General features: G+C 40.6%; 1 protein-coding gene across 13 annotated transcripts in view; it reads right to left on the bottom strand.

The window, feature by feature from the left end:
- Window positions 1-21,651, bottom strand: part of ENAH (enabled homolog (Drosophila)) — a 169,576-nt gene that overhangs the window by 147,050 nt on the left and 875 nt on the right. The gene's annotated exons all lie outside the window — the stretch shown is intronic.

A 21,651-nucleotide genomic window follows, 5' to 3' on the forward strand; every position in this document is an offset into this window, starting at 1 on the left:
TTTTTTTTTTTTTTTTGGTCTTTTTGCTATTTCTTTGGGCCGCTCCTGCAGCATATGGAGGTTCCCAGGCTAGGGGTCGAATCGGAGCTGTAGCTTCCGGCCTACACCACAGCCACAGCAACGCCAGATCCTTAACCCACTGAGCAAGGCCAGGGATCAAACCCACAACCTCATGGTTCCTAGTCAGATTCTTCTCCACTGTGCCACAACGGGAGCTCCTGTAATAACTTTTGAAATCAGGAAGTCCTCCAACGTTGTCCACTTTCAAGACATTTTGACTATTCCAGGTGACTTGAAATTCCTTATGCATTTTAGCATGTTTTCTTCTATTTCTGCAAAAACATGCCATGGGGATTTTCAGAGACTGTATTGAAAGAGTACATCCCTTTGGGTAGTACCACCATCTTAACAAGATTAAGACTTTCAACATATGAACACACATCTTTTCATTTATTTAGATCTTCATTAATTTCTTTCAGCAACATTTTATAATGTTCAGTATACAAGTCTTTTATCTCATCGGTTAAATTTATTCCTAGGTATTTGAGTCTTTAGGTACTAACTGTAAATGCAACTGCTTTCTTAATTTCCTTTTCAGATTGCTCACTGCTGGTATACAGAAAGAACTGATTTTTGTGTGATCTTGTACCCTGCAATTTTACTGAATTCATTCATTAGTTCTAGTAGCTTTATTGCGGACATTCTGCATCTATTTCTACTTAATGTATGTGTATGCATGCCTCCCTCCGTATCTGTCAGCTGGGGCAGTTAGCTTCTACCGACGAAAAGTGGGAGATAAATGAGCCGTGGTCCATACCCAAATGGGAAACTCAGGCAAGAGGCGATGTTAAAGTCCCAACCTCTAGTACCACAGAAGGTGGCCTTACATGGAAAGAAGATCACAGCAGATGTAAATTGGTAGATGACATCACAGTGGAGTAGGCTGGGCCCTTAATCCAGGACGACTGGTCTCCTTAAAACAGAAAAAGGCCAGGGTGGGGGGAAGCACTGAGCGTTTGGGAGGGAAATGCTATAAAATTTGGTTGTGATGATTGTTGTACACCTATAAATGTAATAAAATTCATTAAGTAATTTTAAAAATTAAAAAATAAAAGTGGTTTACATCATGGGAAAAAAAATCCAAAAAACAAGAAAAGGCCATACCAAGACAGAGACACACAGATAAGACAGACCTATGACCACAGAAGAAGAGATTACAACGATGCATTTCTAAGCTAAGAAATGCCAAGGATTGCCAGAAAACACCAGAAGCTGGAAGAGGAAAGGAAGGAATTCTGCCTCAAAACTGTAACTTAAAATTCTGAGTTTCTAGTCTACTGGACTGCCCTACAAGTTTCGGACTCAAGATGCAACAGCAACTCTTGTCTGAGTTTCCAGAAAACTCAGACAAAAGTAACTTGTCCAGTAACTCAGAAAACTCAGAAACGATGAAGTAGGCAGTTTGTTTTTGGTGACCTCCACTCACTCTTTTCCCCCATTTTCCTAAATGTTCCCATAATTTCTGTATCAATCAAGTTTCTCTAGAGAAGTAGAACCAATGTTTACTCATTCATTCATTTAAAGGAATTGATTTACATGATTGTGGGAGCTGATGAGTCTAAAACATGAAGGCAGTCTCTTTAATATAAATTTTATTGGAGTATAGTTGACTTACGATATTAGTTTCAGATGTACAGCAAAGAGTGTAAGTCACATACATATGTCATACATATGTCATACATATGTTCTTTTGTAGATTCTTTCCCACATAGATTGTCACAAAACTTTGAGTAGATTTCCCTGTGCTATATAGTTAAGTCCTTTGTTAGTTTCTATTTTACATATGGCAGTGTGTCATGCTTGATTTTTCGAGGGACATTTTTAGGTCTGAACAACCAAATAAGCAGGATGGTCAACAGATGATCTGAGTTCAATAAAGAGACTTGGCCTGGAGTGATCACCAAAGACAAAAACTAGCAGAGGAAACCAAATCAAGAGGGAGCACAGAGAGGGCAGCTTTCCAGAAGACAGAACAAAACTAACGAGACCAAAATTCCGGAAGGAAACCTTATCAAACTTACAACCTTTTGCACAGCAAAGGAAACCATTAAAGAGAAAATTTTTAAAAATAAAAAAATAAAAAAAAACACGAAAAGACAATCTACAGAATGGGAAAAAACATTTGCAAATGATGCAACCAACAAGGGGCTTAATCTCCAAAATATACAAACAACTCATACAACTCAACAACGAGAAAACAACCCAACTGAAAAATGGGCAGAAGACCTAAATGGACATTTCTCCAAAGAAGACATATACATGGTCAAGAGGCACATGAAAAGATGTTCAACTATTAGAGAAATGCAAATCAAAACTGCAATGAGGCACCAACCACCTCACACCAGTCAGAATGGCCATCATTAATAAGCCTACAAAAAACAAATGCTGGAGAAGGTGTGGAGAAAAAGGAACCCTCCTACACTGTTGGTGGGAATGTAAAATCGCAACAACCACTGTGGAAAACAGTATGGAAGTTCCTCAGAAAACTAAATATAGAACTACCATATGATCCAGCAGTCCCACTCCTGGACATATATCCGGACAAAACTGTCATTCAAAAAGATACATGCACCCCTATGTTCCGTGCAGCACTATTCACAATAGCCAAGACATGGAAGCAACCTAAATGTCCATCGACAGATGAATGGATTAAGAAGATGCAGATGCACATATACAACGGAATATTACTTAGCCATAAAAAAGAATGAAATAATGTCATCGGCAGCAACATGGATACAGCTAGAGATTCTCATACTAAGAGAAGAAGAAAAAGACAAATACCATATGATATCACTTACATGTGGAATCTAAAATATAGCACAAATGAACCTATCTACAAAACAGAAACTCCCTCACATAGAGAAAAGGCTTGTGGTTGCCAAGGGGAAGGGAGTGGGATGGACTGGAAATTTGGGGTTAGTAGATGCAAACTATTATATTTAGAAAGGATAGACAAGGAGGTCCTACTGTACAGCACAGGGAACTATATCCAATCTCTCGGCATAGACCATGATGGAAGATAATGAAAGAAAACTAATGTGCATACATATGGCCCATATATGACAAGATCACTTTGCCACACAGCAGAAACTAGCACAACACTGTAAATCAACTATACTTTAATAAAATAATTAATGTTTTTAAATTCCATCAGAACTTTTGGGGAACAAGCAGATCACTGTGAAATGAATTCACATGGGGAGTAATGGACAGGCATGGCTGGAATATTTCGCAGAGAACCCTGAATGCCAGGTTGAGTCATCTCTTCTGCGTGCTACAGAGTGCAGGTGAAGGTTTTTTACAAAGAAGTTTCAAAAGAATAGCTGACCAAGTGGGGATCAAGCATAGGAAGAGAAGACAGATCTGAGGTGGTCATTGGGGGAGAGAGGGGACTTGTGCCTAGTGATGCAAATAAACAGTTAGAGCTGGGGGCGGGGGGTCTCTTTAATTTTTTTTCCTGGCCACACCCACAGCATGTGGAAGTTCCTGGGCCAAGGATGAAACCCGAGCCACAGCAGTGACAAAGCCAAGTCCTTAATCCCTAGGCCCCAGGGAACTCCTGGGGGGGAGGGGGCGGCCTGCTTTGTAAAGATTCATCTTAACAAAGTTTAAAACATTTTAAAACATAGGTTCTCTAAGAATTTAACTGGCTTCTTGCTTTTAGAATGCCTAAAAACAGAAAAGGAGTCTTTCATATTAAAAATCAACGAAAAAGGCAAAGGAATATTCAAGAGAGCTTGAACTTCATTAAAAAAAAAAAAGTTACGCTGCAACACAAAGAAAACAGTAACTATAATACACAAACTCTATAAATCCTCTAAATGCATTATGATAAACCACAAAACAAGGCAATGGATTATTAATTTCATTTGGCAAAGACAGAAATTGAGACTGAGGATAGCCAAGGTCTCACAGTCAGTAAAGAACTGAATGGCTCTGAAGTCAATGATGATTCTAGTAAACCTATCTCCTCCCCAAATGAAAACACCCTGAGGAAGTTCCCTGTGGCAGGCAGGTTAAGGATCTGGTGTTGCCACAACTGTGGCAAAGGTTGCAATTGAGGCATAGGCTCAATGCCTGGCCCAGAACTTCCACATGCCGCAGGTGTACCTCCCCCCAAAAATGAAAACACCCTGAAAAACCTCCATATCCAGAGGAATATAAAAAGATGACTGAGGAACTTCCCCTAAAGTAGATGCTTTGAACAAAACAGGTGGGTATAACAAAATATTTTACTTCCACTATACAAAATAACATTGGCAACCTACTGTAACTAAAAGGCCCACATACTAGAGAAAAATTTTAAATATTATTTGCACATCACATTTAAAAAGGAATCAGAAATATATGAAAGTGTCTACCTCACGACACCATGTAGCCAAGTGATTAATCCCTTCACCCCTACCAAACTGTAAGCATTAAGGGATAGGGTCTGTCTATGCACATCTTCACTTCTTTATAACTTGTTTTTGAGGATTCATCTTACTGGGCCTTTTACTAACTTTGGAATCACAAGCAAGAAGAATCATGGAGGAAGTGGATCATGACAAGGAAGTTTAGTCTTAATTCTAAGGGCAATGGGAAGCCACTGAAGTGTTTCAGACACAAGACTGAGCTGATAAAACCTGAATTTCAGAAAGATGTGCTGTACAGATCACAAACTGGATGGGGAGATAGATAATGCAGTATCAGACAACCCAGCAACACATATATTAAAATGTAACACAGGACAAAACAGGTTCAAGGATCTGAATATGATTCACTGCCAAGACTCCCATGGTCACCCAGGGAAGCAAAGCAATCCTAACACACACACACACACACACATCAACTAACCACTTAATAAAATTCATCCCTTTCAAACATCCTTCCTAAGGTAACAGTAGCTTCTGTCAGTCCCTCAATGATGGCAAATATTTCGATTACAAAACAACACTGTGGATCACTATAAGGTAAAAGTGCAAACCTTCCAACAGATGCAGGTCTTTACAAAGGGACTAAAAATGATGAGAACTGTGTCCAACTACTGGCAAAGCCACCAGCAAAAATGAAAACTGGAGACAGACACTGACTAGGAAGGAGAGTCAGGGCACTTAAGGGAGTGATAAGTACGTTCTGTATCCTGAGCTGGTTGGGAGCTACACAGATGTATCTGTAGTAAAAATCCATCACCCTGTAGATATGCTTATGATTAATACATTTAGCTGCATGTAAATTACACAGGGGGGAGGACAAAAGGAGATGGTCCTTCTTCCCATAAAAATTACTGGTTCTTGGAGTTCCCATCGTGGCGCAGTGGTTAACGAATCCGACAAGGAACCATGAGGTTGTGGGTTCGGTCCCTGCCCTTGCACAGTGGGTTAAGGATCTGGCGTTGCCATGAGCTGTGGTGTAGGTTGCAGACGCGGCTCGGATCCCGCGTTGCTGTGGCTCTGGTGTAGGCCGGTGGCTACAGCTCCGATTCAACCTCTAGCCTGGGAACCTCCATATGCCACGGGAGCGGCCCAAGAAATAGCAACAACAACAACAAAAGACAAAAAAGACCAAAAAAAAAAAAAAAAAAAAAATCACTGGTTCTTTTTTTTTCTTTTTGTCTTTTCTAGGGCCGCTCCCACCGAATGTGGAGGTTCCCATGGTAGGGGTCTAATCAGAGCTGTAGCCACTGGCCTACGCCAGAGCCACTACAACGCGGGATCTGAGCCGCGTCTGCAACCTACACCACAGCTCATGGCAACGCCAGATCCTTAACCCACTGAGCAAGGCCAGGGATCGAACCTGCAACCTCATGGTTCCTAGTCAGATTCATTAACCACTGCGCCACGAGGGGAACTCCAAAATTACTGGTTCTGAAAGTGAAGTCTAGAAATCCTACAGCTTGCTTGCTACCAGTGTGAAGATGAGATGAATACCTCAGGATGGCAAAATGTACCTGGATTCTCAAAGGGCGAAGTGGGCCTGGAGCCCCCACCTTCTCTGGACTTCCAATTATACGAGACAGTAAACTTTCTCAAGGTTTAAGTACTTTTAAATCTATTACTTGAAGCTGAAGGCATCTGAACAGATATAATTAGCTAATAATTAGAGAAAGCCAAGGAAAATGAGATAATAGGAGGTTAAAAGAAAATAATCCAAGGTGTTCCCATCGTGGCTCAGCAGTTAATGACTTCGACTAGGAACCATGACATTGTGGGTTTGATCCCTGGCCTTGCTCAGTGGGTTAAGGATCCGGCACTGCCGTGAGCTGTGGGTGTAGGTCACAGATGAGGCTCGGATCCCGCGTTGCTGTGTCTGTGGTGTAGACCAGAGGCCACAGCTCCAATTAAACCCCTAGCCTGGGAACCTGAATATGCCGCGGGTGTGGCCCTAGAAAAAGACAAAAAAATAAAAGAATCCGAAAATATAAATAATGCCCCTGGGCTTTATTAATGAAGCCCCTGAATATTTTGGCAAAAATGGCTTTAAGAGTTCCCTGTAGCTCACTGAGTACTTACTGCCTAAAACACTTCCCATATTAGCCATTTCATACTCCTCTGGTTAAGGATCTGGTGTTGTCACTGCAGCGGCCTGGTGGCTACTGCAATGCAGGTTCGATCCCAAGCCCAGGAACTTCCACATGCCGCAGGCATGGCCAAAAAAAAGACTTTCTTAAGGGAAGTCCATCATAAATGAAGGATATAATTTCATGACATTTTGCAATTCTTAAAAAAAAATTATGCAAAGCAAGCAACCAATACTTGATTCATTCTTATTCCATTTTAAGAATTTTACACATAGTAGCAACTATTATATGAATGTTTCCATAATTTTGTTTCATTTTTCAAGATTAAACCCAAATAAAGTCTTTTCTCCCCACTCCTGCTATCTCTGAAATGTTGCTTCTACTCTAGGTCAATTCATTCTACATGGCCTTGTTCTTGTACCCATTATTTTCAGAAAATAAAGAACTTTTATATGATGAAATCACAAGAAAAATCAGTTATTCACTCATACATCAACATTTAGAAATTCAAACACAGATCTCAGTTCATAAAAATTAACCATTACAGGACTTCCTCTGTGGTGCAGCAGGTTAAGGATCTGGCATTGTCACTGCAGCAGCTCAGACTGCTGCCAGGACACAGGTTCAATCCCTGGCCCAGGAAACTTGTGCATGCAGCATGTGCAGACAAAAATAAAATTTTTTTAAATTAAAAAAAAAAAAAAAAAACGATTACAGAGATATCCTAGCATACTGGTTAAAACCAGGGGCTCTGGAACCAGACTGCCTGGGATGGAATTCTAGTTCCACTGTTTACCATTGGGTGACCCTGGGCAAGTTACTTAACCCTCTGTGACTCAGCTTCCTCATTCATAAAACGGGGATAACAACTGTTCCTACTGTATAATGTGTAAGAAGAGTATTAAATGGCTAATATGGGAAGTATTACAGGCAGTAAGTACTCAGTAATCTGAATCTATGAACTCTAAGAAATCAAAATCTAAGAAAACTGAGTAATATAAATGCCACCATTAGAACTGAGTCACTGGTAAAGGAAAAACTTTTTTTTTTAATTTATCTATTTGAGGGCCACACTCACGCCACCTGGAAAGTCCCAGACTAGGGGTCAAACTGGAGCTGCAGCTGCCGGCCTACGCCACCAGCAACGCCAGACCCAAGTCACATCTGCTACCTACACCTCAGCTCATAGCAATGCCGGATCCTTAACCTACTGATCAAGGCCAGGGATGGAACCAACATCCTCATGGATTAATAGCAGGGTTCATTACTGCAGAGGCACAATAGGAACTCCCAGGGAAAACTTAAGTCACAAGCTTTATGTTTAAGTTTAAGTGCATACTTTTTTGGCCATGACCCCAACACATGGAAGTTCTTGGGCCACGGCTCAAACCTGTGCCACAGAAGTGTGACAATGCTGAATCCTTAACCACAAGGCCACCAGGGAACTCCCATACACTTTAAATAAAATTAAGACAAAGAAAAATGAGAACAGATAAACTTACAATAAAAATGAGCTGAAAGCTTAATTTCTAAACATGTAAGAACTTATAAAAAGGACTGTATCAAACCTACTTAACTAAAAACTAAAGTGTTGCTGTACTTCACTAAAGATGAAATTAAAAGTCTGAATATACGGATTAAAAAAAAAAAAGAATGGAAAATTTAGTATTATAAAGGGATCAGATCACTCCCCTACCCAGGTTAATCCATTAACTTAACAGAGTTCTAATTAAAACTCCAAGAGGTTTAGAGGTGCACGTTTTTGTTTTAATTGATGAAATGATTCTAAAAACTAGGACTAGGGAATTCCCTGGTGGTGCAGCAGGTTAAGGATGTGGTGGTGTCACTGCTGTGGCTGGGGTTTGATCCTGGCCCAGGAACTTCTGCATGGCACAGCTGTGGCCAAAAAGAGGAAAGAAAAAAAAAAAAAAAAAAAAAAAAAGCGAGGTACTAACATAGAATTAGACAAATAACAAATGAGTCCAGAAATAGAACTAAGTATTTATGGGAACTCAGTATACAATGAGTGTAGCATTTCAAAACAATGTGGAAAATATGGATTATTCAAGTGATGCTGAGTAAATATCAAATATTTAGTCAAATTCTAACCTCCTATCTTAACACCAAAATAAAGTTCAGGTGGCCTAAATTTAAACATAGATGAAACCATAAACCAAAAAAAAAAAAAAAATGTAGGTGACTACATATATAATTTTAGGTTGGGGAAGGCATGACACCAAAGGCAGAAACTATAAAGGTAAAGACTGGCAGATCTGACATGAAATTTTAATGCTTCTATACCAAAACAAAATTAAAACTAGTGATAAATTTCCTTCTAAGATACTGATGGTTGATCTTCCATCATGGCCCCCAGGGATCACACCTCTTGATTCATGCTTGTGTAGAGCCTCTTCCCATCCAGACTCTGAGTGTCTGACCACATGACTGGCTTTGGCCAATTAGACATGAGAGAGCAGGCCGGAAGGCCAAAGTTTGATAAGAGCTTGGGCACCGGGGCATGATCTCAGGGAAGGCTGCCTATTACTACTAAGTGCAAGCCAGACACACCACATGAACCCAGACGAGGAAAGAAAAGATCAGAGTGACCAGGTGTGACCAGCAGAACTGCCCAGCCAACTCCTCCCTGTTTTACTCAGTTCTGAGGTGGTTTACAACAGCACATTAGATAACTGGCACGACATATCTGTACCAGAAAGGGTTACTTATGTAAGATGTTTGAAGTCATGACAAGAAAACTAAACATCCCATTGGGGAAATGGGCAAAGGATAGAAACAGACAACTCATACAAAAATAGACATGTCCAATAAACACATGAAGAAATGTTCAACTCTACTAGCAATCAAAGAAACACAAATTAAAATGAGATAACACCTTTTGCTGATCAGATCAGCAAAGATTAACAAGGCTGATAATGGCTCCGGTTGGTCAGAATGTGGTGAACCTGGCACTCTCATCCCTTTAGCCTGGTGATTTCACTAATTATTCACTCAAATGCTTATTGCATATTCACAGAAGCCGGTGCTGGGAACTACAACATAGCCAGATCACACAGGACCTATGAATAATTTTGGTTTTACTATTAATACAGGTTTTATTCTAAGAGCATCAAGATGGGCTTTCACAGGGGAATAATAACATCTGATTTCCACTTTAAGATCATTCTAACTGATGTATAGAGAATGGGGGATAATAATGGAAAAATAAGACAGTAATTATTCAGGTAAGATTAACAGTGACATGGATTTGAGCAGAGTCACAGGGAGATGAAGAGAAGCAAAAGGAGGCCAACCTGATAGGACCTGCTAATAGAAGAAAGCAGAAGGAAAAAAATAAATACTCCTCCTCAATTTTAATTCTAGGAATTGCTCCTAAAATATAAGTATCTGTGCAGATATAAATTATGATACATATGTGTACAAAGAAAATATATCCAAAGATGTTCATAGCAGTGTTTTTTAAATAATAACAAAAATAATGAAAAAAATCTAAAAGTCCATTCCTAAAAGATTCAATAGATTAAGGTCACCCAAAGCATAATAAAAATACTATGCAGTCACTTAAAATCATATAGACCTTGGGGAGTTCCCGTCATGGTACAGTGGTTAACGACTCCACTAGGAACCATGAGGTTGCAGGTTCGATCCCTGGCCTTGCTCAGTGGGTTAAGGATCCGGCGTTGCTGTGAGCTGTGGTGTAGGTTGCAGACACGGCTCAGATCGTGGCTCTGATCCCATGCTGCTGTGGCTCTGGCATAGGCCAGCGGCTACAGCTCCAATTCGACCCCTAGCCTGGGAACCTCCATATGCCATGGGAACAGCCCAAGAAATGGCAAAAAGACAAAAAAAAAAATTATATAGACCTCTATTTAGTGACAAGATGTGGAAAGGGGTCAGTTACAAAATACATAATTTCACTTTTTTTTTTAAATGGCCACACCCGTGGAAGTTCCCAGGCCAGGAGTTGAATCCAAGCTGCAGCTGCAGCAATGCCAGACCCTTTAACCCACTGGGCCTGGCCAGGGACTGAACCTCTGAGACCTGAACAGCTGCAGTTGGATTCTTAACCCACTGCACCACAGTGGGAACTCCGTAATCTCCTTTTTAAATAGTGTGGTATCACTTTTATTTAAAACATACTCATGCAGGAGTTCCCATCGTGGCACAGCGGAAACGAATCCAACTAGGAACTATGAGGTTGTGGGTTCGATCCCTGGCCATGCTCAGTGGGTTAAGGATCTGGCATTGCCATGAGCTGTGGTGTAGGTCGAAGACATGGCTCAGACCTGGCGTTGCTGTGGCTCTGGTGTAGGCCAGCAGCTGTAGTCTGATTCGACCTCTAGCCTGGGAACCTCCATGTGCCTCAGGTGTGGTGCTAAAAAAAAAAAAAAAAGCAACAACAACAAAAAAACATACTCATACACACACAAGCACTTTTATGGCTGCGTATGTGTATTATAAAAAGACTAGAAAGCTGGACATCAAAATATCAAAATTCTAGATGGAACACTGAGGGTTCCCACTGTGGCTCAGCAGGTTAAGAACCCAGCTAGTACCCATGAGGATGCAGGTTCAATCCCTAGCCTTGCCTAGTGTGTTAAGGATCTGGTGCAAGCTATGGAGTAGGTCGCAGATGTGGCTCAAATCCCGAATTGCTGTGGCTGTGGTGTAGACTGCAGCTGCAGCTCCGATTCAACCCCTAGTCCAGGAACTTCCATGTCCCTCAGGTGCAGCCATGAAAAATAAAATTAAAAAAAAAAAAAAAAAAACAGAGTTCTCAACGTGGCGCAGTGGTTAACGAATCCGACTAGGAACCATGAGGTTGCGGGTTCGATCCCTGCCCTTGCTCAGAGGGTTAACGATCCGGCGTTGCCGTGAGCTATGGTGTAGGTCGCAGACGCGGCTCGGATCCCACGTTGCTGTGGCTCAGGCGTAGGCTGGCAGCTACAGCTCCGATTAGACCCCTAGCCTGGGAACCTCCATATGCCGCGGGAGCGGCCCAAGAAACGGCAAAAAGACAAAAAGACAAAAACAAAAAACAAAAAAAAACCACTGACCAGACATTTATTTGGATAATAGTAAATTGGTTCATTTTCTTAAAACGCTGTAAGTAAAAGATTAAAGTGACTAAAAAGAGATTAAAATAACTGAAATAAAAACTTATTCATAAATATTAAAAAAACATGAACAGACACAAGCTCTTGCAATACTAGTCTAATGTGAGCTGAGAATTTGGGAAAGGGATATCTCAGGGCAGACACTCAAATATAACCAGTATTTATTATTATAAAACCTGCACAGAAACCCTTCACTGCTCGGTAAAACAAGCAATGTGGACTCTCTTGAGATTTGACCTAAAGAGCTATTCATTTTACTTAACTTTCTATTCTGAGGTTCTTTATGAAGCTTCTTCCCTACCAAGCTGACACATATAACAGATACGAAAAGAAAAGGAGATTGAGGACTTCAAAAGCACAGTTAGTCATTCTGACTTCGTTATCATCAGATGTACTGGTTACCAAGACCAGATGTTCTAGAAGGGCTTGAACACTGGAAAAGTACTCAGTCTATTTTAAAATGTCATCAAGGCTGCTTTATTCCCCAAAGACAGAACTTTCTTTGGTATCTGCGATTAGTGTAAACAGACCTAAGAAAAAATCACTACCCAAATGAAACAGTCTTCTAAGTTTCTGATGGACGTGCTTCACTGATCTTATCAGTGACCTCAGCCATCCTGCTTGTAACAGAGATGGCTGCTAACTGAACATGAAGGTATGACTCCAAAATTTGTTCAGGCCTCTTGAAGATGCCACTATTAACGCTGCCACTTCAGCACTCCCATCCGCCTGGTTCCCTAAGGAGCAGAGCCCCATGGTTCTATCTTCAATCTCTCTTTCGAAAACATGAAGATTTCGATTTAAAGTATTAGTCCAGGGGAGTTCCCGTCGAGGCGCAGTGGTTAATGAATCGACTAGGAACCATGAGGTTGCGGATTTGACCCCTGGCCCTGCTCAGTGGGTTAAGGATCTGACGTTGCCATGAGCTGTGGTGTAGGTCGCAGCCGCGGCTCGGATCCCGAGTTGCTGTGGCTGTGGTGTAGGCCGGCAGCTACAGCTCCGATTCGACCCCTAGCCTGGGAACCTCCATACGCCGTGGGAGCGGCCCAAGAAATGGCAAAAAAGACAAAAAAATAAAAAAATAAAGTATTAGTCCAGGACTTCCTGCGGTGGGGCAGTGGGTTAAGAATCTGCCTGCAGTGCCTTGGGTCACTCAGAGGTGCAAGTTCAATCCCTGGCCCAGGAACTTCCACATGCCATGAGCAAGGCCAGTAAGTATTAGTCCTAAGTAACAAAAATGTCAGAAACAAAGGAAAGCAGAGGGAGGGGAAGGGTTGGGAACTGGGGATTAGCAGGTGCAAACTATTACATAGAGAGTGGAGAAAAACAAGTATAAAAACCATAGAGTGCAGGGAACTATATTCAATATCCTGTCACAAACCATGATAGAAAACAATATAAGAATGTGTGTATGTGTGTATATAAATATACACCTATATATGTGTATAACTGAATCACTTTGCTGTAAATCAACTATACTTCAATAAAGTAATTTTTTAATGTAAAGCAAATGAGAGCATCTTCTGATGTTATCTATTCCAGTAAATAAGTGAAAATAATCATCGAAGAATGGGGACTGGAGGTTGAGGTATAATTCACATATAAAATTCCCCATTTTAAAGCATAAAATTCAGTGGGTTTTAGTATATTCACAAGGTTGTGCCACTATCATCATTAATTCCAGAACATGTTCCATCACCCCAGAAAGAAACCCCATACATATGGTGATTAGTAAGATACGTATGTGGTCATTCAGATTTATATACATTTGGTTTTCCTTCATGGTTCCAGGCTCACAGCTCCCAAAACCCTTGGAATTTCGTAAGTGTAGAAAATGATAAAGATGTCTTTTGATGATGTGAACAAGGCAACCTTCAGAAGCACCTACAGTGCAAGGAGAACCAACCAAGCAATTTGAGGGGTGGGACGTTCAGTCCCACCCCCACCTCCAGGGATGAGGAGAGGGGCCGCAAGTTGAATCTATCACCACTGGCCAATGATTCAGTCATTTATGACTATGTAAAGAAGCCTCCAGGAGCTCCCTGGTGGCCCAGCAGTTAAGGATTAGGCATTGTCACTGCTGTAGCTTGGGTCTGAGGGTTTGATCCCTGGCCCAGGAACTTGTTTGTACCTAGAGCACAATCAAAAAAAAAAAAAAGGGAGACACCTCCATAAAAACCCCTAAGAGCATCTTTCAGGCCTCTATTTTGAGAGCTTGCACGTCAGGGAACCAGAACTCTTCCAAGTGCCACCATGTGGGCCCCCAAGCTCCCTGAGGACAGATGCTCCCTTGTTCAGGAACTCCTTCTATGTATCTCTTTATCTGACTCAGCACCCTTAAAATCTTTTCATAACAAATCAGTAATCTAGCCAGTAAAAGAGTTTTCCTGAGTTTTGTGAGTGGTTCTGGCAAATTCATCAAACCTGAGGATTTGGCGAGGAGGGTTAGGTCAAGACAGGGGGGCAGTCACAGGAACCTTTGATTCATAGCCAGGCAGTAAGAAGAACAGGGAACAACCTGGACTTGCGACCCACTTCTGACATGAAGGGTGCGTCTTGTGGGACTGAGCCCCTGTGGAATCTGGAATCTGATTCTATCTCCAAGTAGACAGCATCAGAATTGAGTTGGAGTTCCCTTCGTGGCTCAGTGGTTAACAAACCTGACTAGGATCCATGAGGATGCAGGTTCGATCCCTGGCCTCGATCAGTGGGTTGAGGATCCAGCCTTGCTGTGAGCTGTGGTGTAGGTGGCAGACGTGGCCTGGATCTGGCGATGCTGTGGCCAGCAGCTGCAGGTCCGATTTGATCCCTAGTCTGGGAACTTCCATATGTCAAGGATGCGGCCCTAAAAAGCAAAAAAAAAAAAGACTTGAATTGTCAGACACACACAGAGAGAGAGACACAGACACAGACACAGACACACACACACAGACACACAGACACACACACACACACACACACACACGGTGGAACGGGGTCTGAGAACCCTTCTGCACAAACCCCTAAAAGCACAAGTTCCTTTTGGCTATTACAAGTAATGCTGCCATGCACATGTGTGTACTAGTCTGTGCGGACTGACGTTTTTCTTTCTCTTGGGTATACGCCTAGGAGTGGAACTGCAGGGTCATCCGGTAACTCTCCGGTTTAGCATTTTGAGGAACTGTCTGTGACATTGTTTTCTAAAGCACCTGCACCATTTTACATCGTTTTTCACATTCTTAACATAAACATAAGCGATGTCAGACTTTCAGAGAAGCAGGGGATTTACTCTTATCAAGTCTATTTTACGTGCCAAGTGTTATGCCAGGGTTTTAGAGAATTTCTGATTTTCCTAACAACTCTGGAATGCAAAAAGTACCTCCATTTTACAGAAAAAAAATTCCCATCTTGAAAACTACTGTTTGCAATCTACTAAAAAATTATGAATTAGTTCCTAAATGTCAAAAGAGAACCTGAACTCCAACTCAGGGTCCTCTTCACCGCCTTCCACACAGCTTCAGCACTGAGACATGTGTGCACACGGCTTCACACCAAAAGGATCCTTGGAAAAGTACATCTTAACTAAGTTTATTAGAATCATTATAAAACAGAAGCTTCCCAATGTATGGAATTTCTAGAAAATATAAGAGGTCTCTTGTGTAAATCTGCTCCCTTATTTATTTTCATTAGTAAATTATTTCTACATATAGTTTCTTAAAACCAACCTATAAATCACATAAGCATTATACAGATTAGCTTCTATCAAAGCTGTATCTACTGACAAAAAAATTTGGGGAGTTCCCACCGTGGTGCAGTGGTTAACGAATCCAACTAGGAACCATGAGATTGCGGGTTCGATCCCTGCCCTTACTCAGTGGGTTAAGGATCTGGCTTTGCCGTGAGCTGTGGTGTAGGTTGCAGATGTGGCTCAGATCCCGTGTTGCTGTGGCTCTGGCGTAGGCCAGTGGCTACAGCTGTGATTAGACCCCTAGCCTGGGAACCTCCATATGCCGCAGGAGCGGCCCAAGAAATGACAAAAAAAAAAAAAAAAAAAAAAAATTCTGGTTATCTTTTACTATGGGCTGAATTGTTTCCCCCCCAAAAGAATCCCTCTGTTTGAAGCCCTAACCTCCAAGTGACTGTATTTGCAGACAGGGCTTTTCGGAAGTAACTAAGATTAAATAACCTTAGAAGAAGGGAGATCTTGGTTTCTTTCTCTCTCTCTCTCCGTCTCCCTCCGTTCCTCCCTCCCTCCCTCCCTTGTGTCTGACTGGGGGTCTGTCTCTCTCTGCCATGTGAGGATATAGCAGGAAACTGTCCAAGACAGCAGAGCAGTCTGCAAGTGGGTAAGGAGAGCCTTACCAGAACCTGGCCATATTGGTACCTTGATCTCTTAATTTCCGGCCTCCAGAACTGGGAGAAAACAAATTTCTCTGGGATTTGGTTACGGTATCCTGAGCTGACTAATACACCTTCCACACAAACTATCCAATTATTGGTATTTTAAGCACTAATAAGAATCAAAACAAGGCAGTCACTGAGTAGAAATAAGCTAAATCAAGAGACATGCATAAGCTTGTCGCTCATAAACATTTGCAAGTCCTATGATCATAGAGACTAAAACAGATTCATGGCCATTCTGTTAATTTGGAATTTAATGAGAAAGTCAAGGAAACACCTTTCCTCCAAAAGGGCTTTGGAGTTAGACAAACCTGAGTCTTACTGTTTTGGGCCACTTCTGAGCTCTGTGTTTGAGCAAGAAACTCTATACCTATTCCTGAGGTCAAGATGCTTGTTTTTGTGTGAACTGAGTAACTATATTAACAATTACTCTGCTGTACAGCACAGGGAACTATATCTAGTCATTTATGATGGAACATATAGAGGATGATGTGAGAAAAAGAATGTATATATACACGTGACTGGGCCACTTTGCTGTACAGTAGAAATTGACACTGTAAACCAACTATAATGGAAAAAACAAAAATCATTTAAAAAAAAAAAAATTACTGGAGTTCCAGTCGTAGCTCAGTGGTTAACAAACCTGACTAGTATCCATGAGACGCAGGTTCGATCCTGGCCTCACTCAGTGGGTTAAGAATACAGCGTTGCCATGAGCTGTGGTGTAGGTCGAAGGCGCAGCTCAAATCTGGTGTTGCTGTGGCTGTAGGGTAGGCCAGCAGCTATAGCTCCGATTTGATCCCTAGCCTGGGAACCTCCATGTGCTATGCGTGGAGCCCTCAAAAGACAAAAAAAAAAAAAAAAAAAAAAAAAATCACTATCAACCAAATACTACTTTTCATCCTATAATACCCAGTAGAGCTTCTAGAACATTACAGATGCTCCAAAAATGGTGGTTATTGTCAGTGACTAGATTCTGGAAAAGAATACCTCCAAAGTCAAGTTTCTATAAGGACCTGCTATTTGTCAAATATTTTACCATTACCACGAATATAAAAATGCAGTCCTACCCCCAAGGAGCTCACCATGAAGAGAGATGGATAGATCCAGATCATTATAAAACAACGTAATAAGTGCAATGGTTAAAAAAAAAAAAAAAAAAAAAAAAAAAACGTGCAAAGTACGTAGGAACACACAGGACTAGCTGGGAGATCGATAAAGACTACTTACTTCCCAGAAGGTCTAACAGGGAATCCTCTTCCTGATTTCTATTCCAGAATATTCCTAAGGCTTCATTTGGCACTCAGTGAGTTACAAACTCAGCTCAGATTCTTTTAACCTGTACTTCCACTCAGTTCCATCCATCAATTTCAAGGAAGGGGGAGAGGGGAACTTTAGGCCCAGGAAGAGTTTAAGTATCCTCTTCCTCCCCAATAACCGTGTAAAAATTGAAATCACATTTTTTTCCAAATCCTTCCTAAACGTATGATAAAGATTAGGTGTTTTACAAGTTATACAACCCCCCAGGTTTAAGCTGTGTGTAGGATAAGGAACCACAACTCCGTCCAGAATGTTAATTTCTTCTACACCTGCCAAAAGGGCTGCCAGTTATTCTGCTTATTCCAACTGGGCTAACAAGGTATTTAAAAGCTCGAATACTGAGAAAACCAGTCGATTTTCTCCATGAATCCACATTCTATTCAAGATGTAGTTACTGAATGCCTACAAGGCAAAACAATGCCTAAATACAATGTACTGACATTCCAAAAAAATGCAAAATCTGGCTCCTTGCCCCTAAAATAAACCTTTGTGAGAAAGTCAGACATCCAGAGCTACAAGCTATAAAGGAAGATCCATGAGAAAAGCAAGACTTTTATCTGTATCCTTTCATGGGTATCTCACTTGACATTTGGCACAACAATCTTGTGAAATAATAGAATTGTCTCTATTTTTATCAATTTACTCCAGTAACAAGTCAGCATACAAAGTCTGAGTCTTTTGAGCCCTGACTGTGCCACACTCTAATATGCATATTAAATTTATTATTATTACAAATGAAGGTAACAAAAAAGAACTATTTTGAAGACTCTAAACGTACACATAGGAAGGAAATGTAGGAGTTCCCATCGTGGCTCAGTGGTTAACAAATCCAACTAGGAACCACGAGATTGCGGGTTCGATCCCTGGCCTTGCTCAGTGGGTTAAGGATCTGACATTGCCATGAGCTGTGGTATAGGTCACAGACGTGGCTCGGATCCTGCGTGGCTATGGCTGTGGCATAGGCTGTTGGCTACACCTCTGATTCGACCCCTAGCCTGGGAACCTCCATGTGCCATGGGTGCAGCCCTAGAAAAGACAAAAAAAGAAAGAAAGGAAATCTAAAGATCAGTTTAGATCACAGATGGTTAAATAAGAGGCATTCTCTGGGACCCACGTCCCAATCAAATATTACTAATCTTAGCACTGTCTCACCAAACCCAGAAAGTCGTTATGTGTTCTTATCAACATGGCAACCACTACCAATCCGGTGTAGATAAACAAAACAGAACCTGTTTGCCATCCTGAAACTAGGGGAGGCCCAGAAAGGTGAAGCAAACTACCTGAAAGTTTCACATAACTAGTCTAAAGCAGAACTAAGCCCTAAGGGAAGAGGAGTAATCGAACTGTATAATGCTTATGAGTACACAAAGCACACTCTATTATCATTTGCTCTTTAAACCTAGTAAAAAATTATCCCTATTTTTACATACTTTAAAATATAGATCAGTGAAATAATGTGGTCAGCTCAAGGTCATCCAGCTAATAAGCGGCTTGGAGGAATCCTCACAACTCTACTACAGCTTTTTCCATGAGAAAGTCACAGAACAGTGAGTGGAAGCCTGGACTACTTAATAACAGACCCAAGAGTATCAACCCAAAATCTTCTGAGCTCTTCTTAGCCACTACGCTAAAGGCAACGATTTTCTATCAGACAAGGTCCTCTACTAAAAAAAGAAAAAGAAAAGAAAAATTGTGAGTTCCTGACTAAATGAAAATGTAATCATTTGAGGCATATAATACTACATATATTACACTACCTCTATCACAAATCATCTTATACTTTTGAAACATTACATAAATGAAAAATAAGAATAGCACCAAAATGAGGGATGCTATACACTAACAAAATTGTACCAGTTTTGGGGGGGTCTCCACCCTTTCACTGTCTTGCATAAGAAATGCACTTTCTCATTTTTTTTTTCATTCTCATCTGTAAGCAAAGTATTAACAAGTAATTCTACATACAGCTTTTGACAAGTACAGAATACCTTTCAGATTGTTTCAGGAAAGTAAGGTATGAGTCCAGTCCCCTTTTGTATAGGAATTACATTATATCACAGAGCTATTCCTGAAACTAAAGTCATCTGAGAGATCTTATCACTACCGCCTAAACAGAAACAGATTTATCATATCCTCTCTTCAAAACTCTGACCAACTTAAGTGGAAATTCCTAGTCATGCACTCCTATTTCTGGCTGGCCTGTAAAACATCAGAACTACTCCTTAATATAACTGAAGGGCTACGATAACATAGCCTTTACATCCTAAAGTACTTGAAAGCATCCTTGAGACTAAGTTAAATATGAACATAACCTGAAGAGCCCTTTCTGAAGCACCAAAATATCCCAGAACTTGTTGCAACCAGCACAAGTACCTTTTACTTCCGTAACAGACCATCTTGCTTTTACAGTTATCTAAGGAAATGTTTATACAGGAGTTGCACAAACCACCTACCAAATAATCCAATGCCTTCCAAAGTGAAAAGCTGATCCTCCTTGCTCCTCTTAAATTATTCACAATTAGCCTACAAAGGATTACTGTAGACTACTTGAACAAACTTTTCAGACCTGTGTACCACGTTCTATATTTATGCCACTGGAAAGCATCAGTGTGATTCCACCCCTTCCGCAATGAATAAGGAACAGAGCAGGACAACAGCTTAGAAATTACAAGTTACTTTTTATTAGAAAAGGAACTTTTAAGTGAAAGCATAATTTACCTGTGACAGACTGACAACTATACTTGACAGTGATCAAACTGCACTGAATACTTCTTTTTTGTTGTGTTCACAACTTCTGAACATTCTGATGATTTTATTCTAAAATATCCTACTTCCATTGTTTCGTATTTCTCAATGTTGAGAAAAACATACCCAAAGTGTGGAAAAATTTGATAAATTCTGGTCTGGGAGACCCCATAAGCTTTACATCTTTAAAGCAGAAATCAATAACATATAGTATTATGAGATTATTAACATTATGTATGTTTTATCATTTATTTCCTGAGTTTTCAAGGACATCAGTAACTCGATTTTTTAAAAAATGCTTAAAAAAATGCTTAAATGCATGGCTCAAGTTTTTTTAAGCCATATTTTACAAAGATTATGATATTTGGTTTATATCGCATAATTACATTTTAAACCGATCCATTATATTTGAAAATAACTTGCATGTGAAATCACTAAGGAAAAGGGATCCCTTACAAACATAACATTAAAAAACAATTTTTAAACCCTTCAAATAAAGGTCTGTAACTTGGAATCAGAGAAATACATGGTTCAAATCCACCGTAAGCTGGAGTGAAAACTCAACACAGCTATATCACAAAATACATATGCAAAAACAAAATGGGAAAGTAAAGTGTTCAACCTTGACAGAAAAAAAAAAAAAGTTTAAAATGGAAATTACTTAAAATGAGAAAATTCCAATGACTTGACATTTTCTTGCCAAAGCGAAGGAATGTGTAGATTGTATCTTTCAAATCTCATTGTATTACTTTATAAAGGTCTTGGCAACGGTTAGCCATTAATCTTTTAACACAAAGGAGATTCAAATCCAAATGAACTGTAAGATTATCTCTTCCAGAAGACAGAAATGGAGTAATGTACTTTATCCCCAATTGTTTAACCTAAAAGGAAGGCCTTAAGGATGATAACGCAGAATGGATCAGCCTTCAGTCTACCAAGACTCATTTCTCACGAAGTCTTGCACCAATCCAAAAAGAGGTGGTTATGGACACAAAACGGGCTTAGGAAAGGCTGAAAAAAATCTCCAATGAATGACACACCACATCATGGTTTATTCTCTTACACAATTGGAGAAACAACAACGAAAAATATCACACCATATGTTTCACCGTATCGGTTAAAAAAAATATTTTACGACGGTACATTCAATTCTTTGGGGCTGAAAAAATCATCTAGCTTCTGTTCTATTGATTACAGAGGGACAGGAAAAAGCAGCTGCTGCAATGCAACACAGGCTGCTACAGAGGAAGGAGAGAAAAGCGTTTTCCAAACAAATCCCTCCCCCGCCCCCGTTTACACACCCCGGACAACTTATCCCAGCCGTTTACTGCGTCCCCCCAAAGAGAAGCCTAATAAATTCGTTCCCTTCCCCCACTATCGGAAAATTTCACCTTTCGGAGCTCCTCCACCTAGGGCTACCAGAGGACTTTATTCCCCGCAGAAATTTCAGATCTTTCAAACTTTTCTCCCTTTTTTAATTAAACACGAGAGTTCTGTAATAAAACTGCGCGA

Source organism: Sus scrofa, chromosome 10 (assembly GCF_000003025.6).
Source record: "Sus scrofa isolate TJ Tabasco breed Duroc chromosome 10, Sscrofa11.1, whole genome shotgun sequence".
NCBI lineage: Eukaryota > Metazoa > Chordata > Mammalia > Artiodactyla > Suidae > Sus > Sus scrofa.